An 8,481-nucleotide genomic window follows, 5' to 3' on the forward strand; every position below is an offset into this window, starting at 1 on the left:
TTTCTCTGTCTCTATGTGTGTGTGTATTTTGTTGAGTGTTAAAATAATACTCCCTTAGTCCAAAATTATAAAATACTTTCGGACAAAATTTCATATGTCAATAAATCTTATTAAATACACCTAGAAATTTTATTTTTTTTAAAAATATAAACTTTCAAAAATATCCTTTACATGACAACCATAAATAATATAAACTTAATTATTAAATAGAAAAGAAAAGGATAATATTAAAATATGCCTACTTAATAAAACTTTAATTTTCTCAAAGTGTTTTATATTTTGGAATACCAAGTCTCTCCTAAAATATTTTATAATTTGGGATGGAGAAAGTAGTAAATTTTGGTTTTCTCTTAGTTAAAGTCTGATTAATAATGACTCATAAGCAAGTTACATATAAGAGTCAATGACTATCTGCTGCTATTTTTTTTGGATATTTTTTATGGGGAAAAAGAGATTATTTCGAGCAGTGATCAATTTTATTGATTGCTGTTAAACTTCTGTCACTCGCAGATGCAATTAAACTATTTGTAGAGGTGATGTTTTGTCGGTACAAAAAAACACCTCCATTTATATCTTTTAATTGTTAAATACAAAAGGGAAAATCGCATCCAAGATCTGTGAGACTTACTAATAATTAAATCATAATTCTAGTTTTTAGTTGAAATTTTTTCCAAAAAAAGAAAAAAGAAAAATACCACGGGAAGGTGAAGGGAAAGGATACCGAACACTTAAAGAAGGCATGCATTTGACTTATGACACGAAGCTGAGGTATGAGACAGCTTTCTCTGAGAGTCGACACTGTTCATAAAACTAGTGTTTTGAATCAAGAGCCATCATGAGCTGGTTTCGATGAGGACGACTTGGTGATTTTGCTTTGTTTGTTACATTGATGGATTATGCTATCTCATATATAACAGTTAAACACAACTTTTTCTTTTTTGATGACACAGAGCGTAGGTAACTAAGTTGAGCATTGGAGAGAATCGCGTCATATTCCTGAATTTGATGAAACACTTGTAAGAGTACTTATAAATCGTCGACTAACAAAATTTTCACATAGATAATGTTAAATAAAAATTTGTAAATCCAATGGGACAATTAAAATTACACCAGAAAACAACCGATGTTGTTACTACTAGTAACAAGCACAATAAATCAGCATTACACATTTGTGAAAGTATCGTTCAGCTTTCTCTTGCTCGAGGAGTTGATTTCGAATGGGACTTCCGGATGCTGATCAATTACAACTACCAGGAGTATAATTGTGGCCCTTTGCTATATCCCGTGCTGTTTTTCGTTCAAATTTTCCAAGAAACAATTACTACGTCAGTTTGTGTTGATCATATGTATAATACACAAAAAGAAAGCGTTTTTCAAAGAAATACTCTCTCCCATCTTTATTATAAGATACCTTTTAAGAAAATTATTTGATACTTAATATAAATATAAAGCACATGAAGGTTTATTTATTATCATTTTTCAATTTTGCTCTTGTTGTAAATTTAATTTTATGGTTTATTATCGTATATTGTATATACTCTCTCTAATTTTATTTATAAGTCATTTCTACTAACTTTATTAATATCAATACAATAAAAGTATAAGGAATAAAAGTAAGTAAAATTTCAAAAATAACTCTCAAGTAAAAAGTAAATAAACTATATAATATTATTTTTTTCATATCTTTTTCTTACTTTGCAAGGGTAATTTGAATATTTTAATTTGAAACAAAACAATCGCATTAGCTAATTACTTATAAAATAGATTAGATTGTGCTTTTAGGAGGTACTTAATACACAAGACCGGGGGGAGTATCTCTCTTCCTATTTTTAATAGCTAAGCTAGGCGTGAAACTGGATTTTTTTTTTCATTTTTACAGATTAAATAAATTAACTATTATTTCTCAATTCTAGTGAAGTAATTGAAAGTATTTTATAATTAGGATTATAAAGCGCAGAGCACTTGTACAAGACTAACCTTATAAATGCTAGTAGAACTGAATTTATCAAAGCCTGGTTAGAATTTCAATAATATGACCAAATTTAAAGAATTTTGAAAATTATGAAGACTAAAATGATAAAATTGTAATATAAAGATTAAAGTATGTTGTTGAGAAAGAGATTTATTCTCTTAATATAGGTTGACTTACCCGTTATGTGAATCCTTGACGCCCCAAAAGGTTCTCTTGAAGCCACTTTGGTGGAGATGAGGAGCGCAAAAAGCAAAGCAAAGTTGAGCATGAATATCAGCTTCTTGAGATTACCCATATTCGAGCAAGTTAAGGCAAAAATCTTATGGGAAATTCAAGACCAAATGATGAACGTTATCTGAGGGTTGGTAGGAGACTTCTAGCCATTAGGTTTTTATTTATAGGCATTCTGGTCAAAATATCATCACGCGTTAGGCAGCGTCGGTGCACCGTGCGCGCATCACGCCGAGTTATAATTTGGGCCCTTTAATTTATTTTAAAATCATCTTTACTATTCATTTTAAATTAATTTTTTAATATTTTAAATATTGCATTTATTAAAATAAAATATAAAAAATTTAATATTAAATCTAGACTATCTTTCATACTCATCAAAAGATGAGTACTAGATTACTCATCGTATGAGATCTTAACTGTTCAGACATAAATATTTTTATTTTTATCAAATTTAAATTTTTTAATAAATTTGTTCATTATCAATCTAGTTGGTACAAATTTAGTTTGGACCAACTTAATATTAAAATTTTTATGATTTTTACAAATTGACTGACTATGTGTAAATGTACTTTGGACAATATAAACTTAATATTATTTTTTATAATTTTTATAAACTTTTATTTTAATAAATATATTCTTAAAAATACTTAAAAAATTATTTTATAATGAAAGGCAAAGATCACTTTGAGATAAATCGAAGGGCCCAGATCAACCGTTAGGCTGATAAGCACATAATGTAAATGCATGTTAGGTAATAAATTTCAATTATGATGTCATGATTAGGATTGATGATGTACTTCTTGTCTTCTTCAAATAGGAAGTAACTACCGTAGAGCAGGAGGAAAAAATGGACAAGTTTAGTAAAATGATATTCTTTTTATTTTATATTAATTATTAAATTTAATTTTATACGGTGGAACTCTCACATTAACTCAAATTATGATTAAGTTTGATGATGAAATGGGGAGTAAAAACATAGAAATGGACGAGAGGAGAAATAAATAAGAATAGCAAAAGAATTTTTTTTATTTTATATTAATTAATTATCAAACTTAATTTTATTCGATATAAGATTTCTCATATCAACTTAAGTTTGCTTATATTTTAACAACTCAACACTTTATTTAATTTTAAAATGCATGATCTTTTTACCTTGTTAATAGAAATGAAGAAAAGAAGTATAGCTATTGATAATTATGAATGATCAATAAAGAATTTATAATAATTTTTTAAAATATCACTCATTTAATTATTGGAAGAGTTGAGGGAAAAAATACTCATCAATTTTTTCTCTAGAATTGCCTAGTATTCTTAAGTGAGTGTGGGTATAAAAATATCCATGAAGTTGGGTTAATGGATGCAATTTTGGCTGGGCAAAAGAATAAATGTCCTTAATTTTGAAGGGTAGGCCCCACAATCATACCAAGTGTCAAATTCTCATAGGCCACCGTCCACTTCTCTCACCTCTGCATTTTTTTTTTCTTTTTTTCTCTCTCCCTTCGTTTTTTTAAAATCTGACCGACTTGTTTCCCACTCTTCTCTCCTCTTTCTTCTTTCTTCTTTCTTCTTTTCTTTTAAGATAACATACCCCGTGTTTACCTGCGTACTTTCACAACCCCAACCCCTACGCTTCTCCCTTATCTACGCGTCTCCACCTTCCTCTTCCTCTTCATTCTCAGCCTCCATATTAAGGGTGTTCAAAACTAATTTAAATCGATCACACTAAACTAAACGGTCCTAAATTAATATAAATTGATCAAAACTGATTATAAACAAAATTTGGTTTGGTTTTTTTTTTTTGGGTAAAATTGAGTGGTTTGGTTTAACTCAAGTTTTTGCTTCTGAAAACTTAAACCAAACATAATCAAATTTTATTATATTTATTATATATATTTATAAATTTGTCAAAAAAATTTCCTTTTTCAAGTTTAGGTTTTTTGTAAATCATTAGTAAAAATAAGTTACAATTAGTTAAATGTTATTTATAATAGTTTAAGATAATTTTTTTAATCAAGTGTTTTAAAGGTAATACATTGATTTTCAATGGTTAAATATGCTAATTTATTGTTAAAAAATATTCTTTAATGTTGAAGAGATTTTTTTACTGTAAATCATAATTAACAGTTAAAAATTATTAGTGACCATGAATATATGTTAGTAATTAAAAAGAATATCTCATTAAAAAATTTAAACTTGATTCAAACCTAAACCAATCTGATTAAAGAAAAAAAATCAAAGAGGTCCAAACTAGAGTGAATCAATTGATTTGATTCGGCATAGTTTTTTTTTTTTTTTAAAATCAAATCAAACTAAACCTGTGAACCCTTGCTATAAACTTCCACATGGAGCTTCCCAGGAGGCTTATGTTTGGCATGACCTTCTTGTTTGACTTAATCTCTCTCGTCTCTCATCCCGACGGCAACAGCGGAGTAGATCAAAGATTGAGATAGTGGATACAAATGGCAAGTCGGTGTTCAAGCAGAAGCTGAGTACGGGGAAGCTGGTGCTGGTGCTGCAGAACTTTGCGGCGGGGATCGGCAATGGTAGCGACGTCGCCGGGGCAGATATCGGAATATCGGAATACTAACTTTTAATCATTTTAATTTGAATAAAATGGGACATTAAAAAAATTTTTAATGGGAAAACATTAGGACAACGACAGCCAAAATGTCCACAAAGCTCCCACATTTTGGACAAGAAGAAGTACTAAACTAAATGGGAAAACAAAAAGAATGATCCAGATTAAACATTAATTACAATAAAGTTCCTTTAAAAAATATTATTCACGAGAATTCCATGATAAAAATTATACATATGAAAATGCCAAAATTCTGTTACATGATAATCGCCTTTTTTTTTTATTTTTTTTTATTTTAAAGGGATGAAACCGTAGCTAGTAAGCTTCCTGTCTTTAGGTAACAGCAGGTATTATTTTATCATACTGGCAGTGTTAAAACAGTTAATTATGTTCCAATTATATATAATGACATCCTTTTTTTTTTTTTCATGGCCACATATATAATAGCATCCTTAAAATCCTGTAATAATGATGTCTGTCAAGTATGGGTTATGGCTCAATTTGATTCTTTTTTTTTAAATTAAAAAATGGATATATCCCTAGACGTGACTTTCACTAAGAAGCTTCAAATTGGTTTGATTAAAACACAAAGACAGTTGGGACCCTTTTTTTTCCTTGGTTGTTAGACAGTTGGGACTTTTATCAGAAAATTATTATTACTTTCGAGAGATATTCACAGCCATTGAATGATAATCCTTTGACTTTGAATATTTTCTCAATTACTCAAACTTCAATCATAATTTAAGCTCAAAATTGTGAACATCATGGGCATAAGTATAGGGACCCAAAGTTATATTTTTTCTTTTAAAAAAAAGTTGTTTGTATAAATAAATTTTTATTTGCCTATTCTCAAAACTTAATAAATGTTATTTCTATGTAAATGACATAAACATGAGAATAACTTAGAATTGAACTATACCAAGTGAGTGTGGTACGGATGGTGGCAGTATGTGATAGTGTAGTAAAGTAGTTATCTAATTTAAGTCTTAATAATTAAGTTACTAAGTTGTGTAATAGAACTCTGTTAGAGTCTAACCACTTGCATGACTATATATATGTGTACTGTTTAGGCATTAATCATATCATCATTTTACCCATTACATCATCTCTATCTCCTCTCAGTTATCTTTTCTCTCTCTCTCTCTCTCTCTTGTTCCTTTCTCCTTTATGGTATCAGAGCTCGCATTGACTTTAGGCCGTGTTTAACTCATCTACCACTACCATCGTTAATCCTTCACTGTTCGTGATGCATAAGGATGTTGTCACCTTCTCGCATCTTGTTCCAATCAAGCTCGATGAGAACAATTTTCTCATTTGGAAGCATCAGATTCTATCTTGTTTCATGATTTGCATAAGTTTATAGACAAATTTGCCAAGCCACTTGCGAAGTACCTTGCTAGTGGTGATGATGAAGATTCGGATGGCTTTAGGCTAAATCCAACTTATTTGGATTGGGAGAGGCAAGATCAACTACTTGCTTCATGGATGTCTTGTTCAATGTCTGACAGTATGCTCACACGAGTTGTTAGATGTGAAATCTCGCTTTAGATCTAGGAGAAAGTTCAAACTCACTTTGCATCTCAGACTCGTGCGAAGGTTAGACAACTGAAATCTCATCTCAAGAACACCAAGAAAGGTAGTTCTTAAGCTAATAACTATCTGTTGAAAATCAAAGGAATCGTTGATACTTTAGATGGTATAAGTCATTCGATGTTTGAATTGGATCATATTGAGTATAATTTTAAAGGTTTATTTAAAGAGTATGATCCTTTTATTACTACTATTAATACTTGTGTTTGATGAGATTGAATCACTTTTGCTTGCTCAAGAAGCTTATATTGATAAGAATACAAAGGCTACTATAGCATTTGCTCACATTGTTCAAACTAAGCCTTTCAATTGTAGAGGAGGTTAATCGCGTGGTAGCAGGTCCAGTCGTGGTCGTGGTCGTTCATTTAACTCTAGCTCTGGTGGATCCAGTGGTTGAAATAATACCACCTACAAGCACTCCTATCCTTGTCAGATTTGTGACAAAAAGGCCCAATTAGCAACCTAAACAAAAAAGACTAGCCCAGATCCCAAGAGAAAGACTCAATTAGATGAGCATGTTGAGATCCCGTCAATTGTAGACCCACTCTTTAGATCATTGGCATATAAAATCATAATCTCAAACAGCCCCAAATCTCACGGAACAGGACCCACAGCCCCGAATATCTTGGAGACATAGGTTGATAGTTAAACGATAAAATACGCTGAGAAGTAGATCGTGCGTAGATGTTCCCTGATACTTTGAAAGCATGTTTTAGATTTTATGGGAGCAACTGCTATACCTTTGTCATTATAAATATAGGTCGCACAACTGTAAGGGATCACCCTATTCCACACATTTTTGCTAATACTAACCCCCTTATATTATTTATAAGAGCCTAGCATGAGTGGCCCAGGGGGCATAGGATTAATCCCAGAGCATAAAAATGACCCACGAAATTAGCTGGTAGATATGAAGGCCTTAAGCGATGCCATCCAGGATATATATGGCCCTGGATTGAGGCCGAATAGCCATCCTACTTTTTCAAAGCCTTACCCTGAACATATAAGTAGAGATAACCCATACTTCGGGGCTACAAAATAACTGATTTCACCTTGTTTTCAGGAGATAGCACACAGTCCACGTTAGAACATATTGGAGGATTTACTATCTAATGTGGAGAGATCGCTAACTACAACAACTTCACTAATTTAAAGTTGATACTATTCTCAAACACACTCACAAGTCTTACATTCACATGGTATACATCACTGCCCTATAATTCAGTATTTAGTTGGATAGAGATGGAGCAAAAATCCATGTGTAGTTTTATAAGGCAAAACTAGAGATCAGTATAGTAAAACTCTATAAGCTTACTCAATGAGTTGGGGAAGCAACATATCAATATCTAGTAAGGTTTAAAAGGCTGAGGAGTAGGTGCCATGTGCTGCTTCCAAAAGCTGAGTTTGTCAAGTTGGTTCAAGTAGGTCTAGATATAGATTTAAGAAAAAAGTTTTAAGAGATGGAGTTCAGGGACTTTTACAAGCTCATAGCCAAGGTCTGTGGGTATAAGGATTATTGAAGGAGGAGGACCATCATTGATAGACCACCGCAGGCATATACTTTGGTGAACTTAATGTAGCAGTTGCAAAATTAAAAAATATGGGTAATTACACATGCCCTGCCCTGATAATGAAGGCCGCAGAAACCCCTTAAAGACCTAACATAATACAGTATACCTTCGACACTTCCAAAACAGAAGAAATCTTTAATTTTCTACCTAAAGAGAAGTTTATCTCACCACCCACGAACCATAAGATTCCTTCCAAAGAAGAACAAAAAGGGAAGGAATATTGCAAATACCATTACTACTGGAGCCACAATACTAAGTTCTATTGGGGCTTTAAGAATTTCGTACAAGATAGGATCAATAAAGGCATTCTAAAGTTTCTAAAAGAAGAGTCCATGGCCATGGATGAAGTTCCATTTCCTCCATTTGCCCTGATTAATATGATAGAAATTGACTTTAGCAAGTAGTGGGCCAAAAAAGATAATGGCACATGAGAAAGGCAAAGAGATGGAAGGCCCTGGAATGTTTAGACTAGAAGAAAAGTAAAATAGGAAAATACGAAGATAGTATGGGACCACCTGGGAGAACTTACGTGCTAG

General features: G+C 31.8%; 1 long non-coding RNA gene across 1 annotated transcript; it reads right to left on the minus strand.

Annotated features, from left to right (window-relative positions):
- Positions 1-1,001: 1,001 nt before the first annotated feature.
- On the minus strand, positions 1,002-2,383 carry LOC129312383 (uncharacterized). The gene is made up of 2 exons (XR_008593539.1): positions 2,150-2,383; positions 1,002-1,287 (listed from the first exon to the last, which is right to left on the minus strand). It is a non-coding gene; the product is annotated as an uncharacterized LOC129312383 (long non-coding RNA).
- Between the last annotated feature and the right edge of the window lie 6,098 nt (positions 2,384-8,481).

The sequence above is a fragment of the Prosopis cineraria genome, unplaced genomic scaffold, assembly GCF_029017545.1.
Source record: "Prosopis cineraria cultivar Desert tree isolate PC_DT_omini unplaced genomic scaffold, ASM2901754v1 PC6, whole genome shotgun sequence".
In the NCBI taxonomy this organism is placed as follows: Eukaryota; Viridiplantae; Streptophyta; class Magnoliopsida; order Fabales; family Fabaceae; genus Prosopis; species Prosopis cineraria.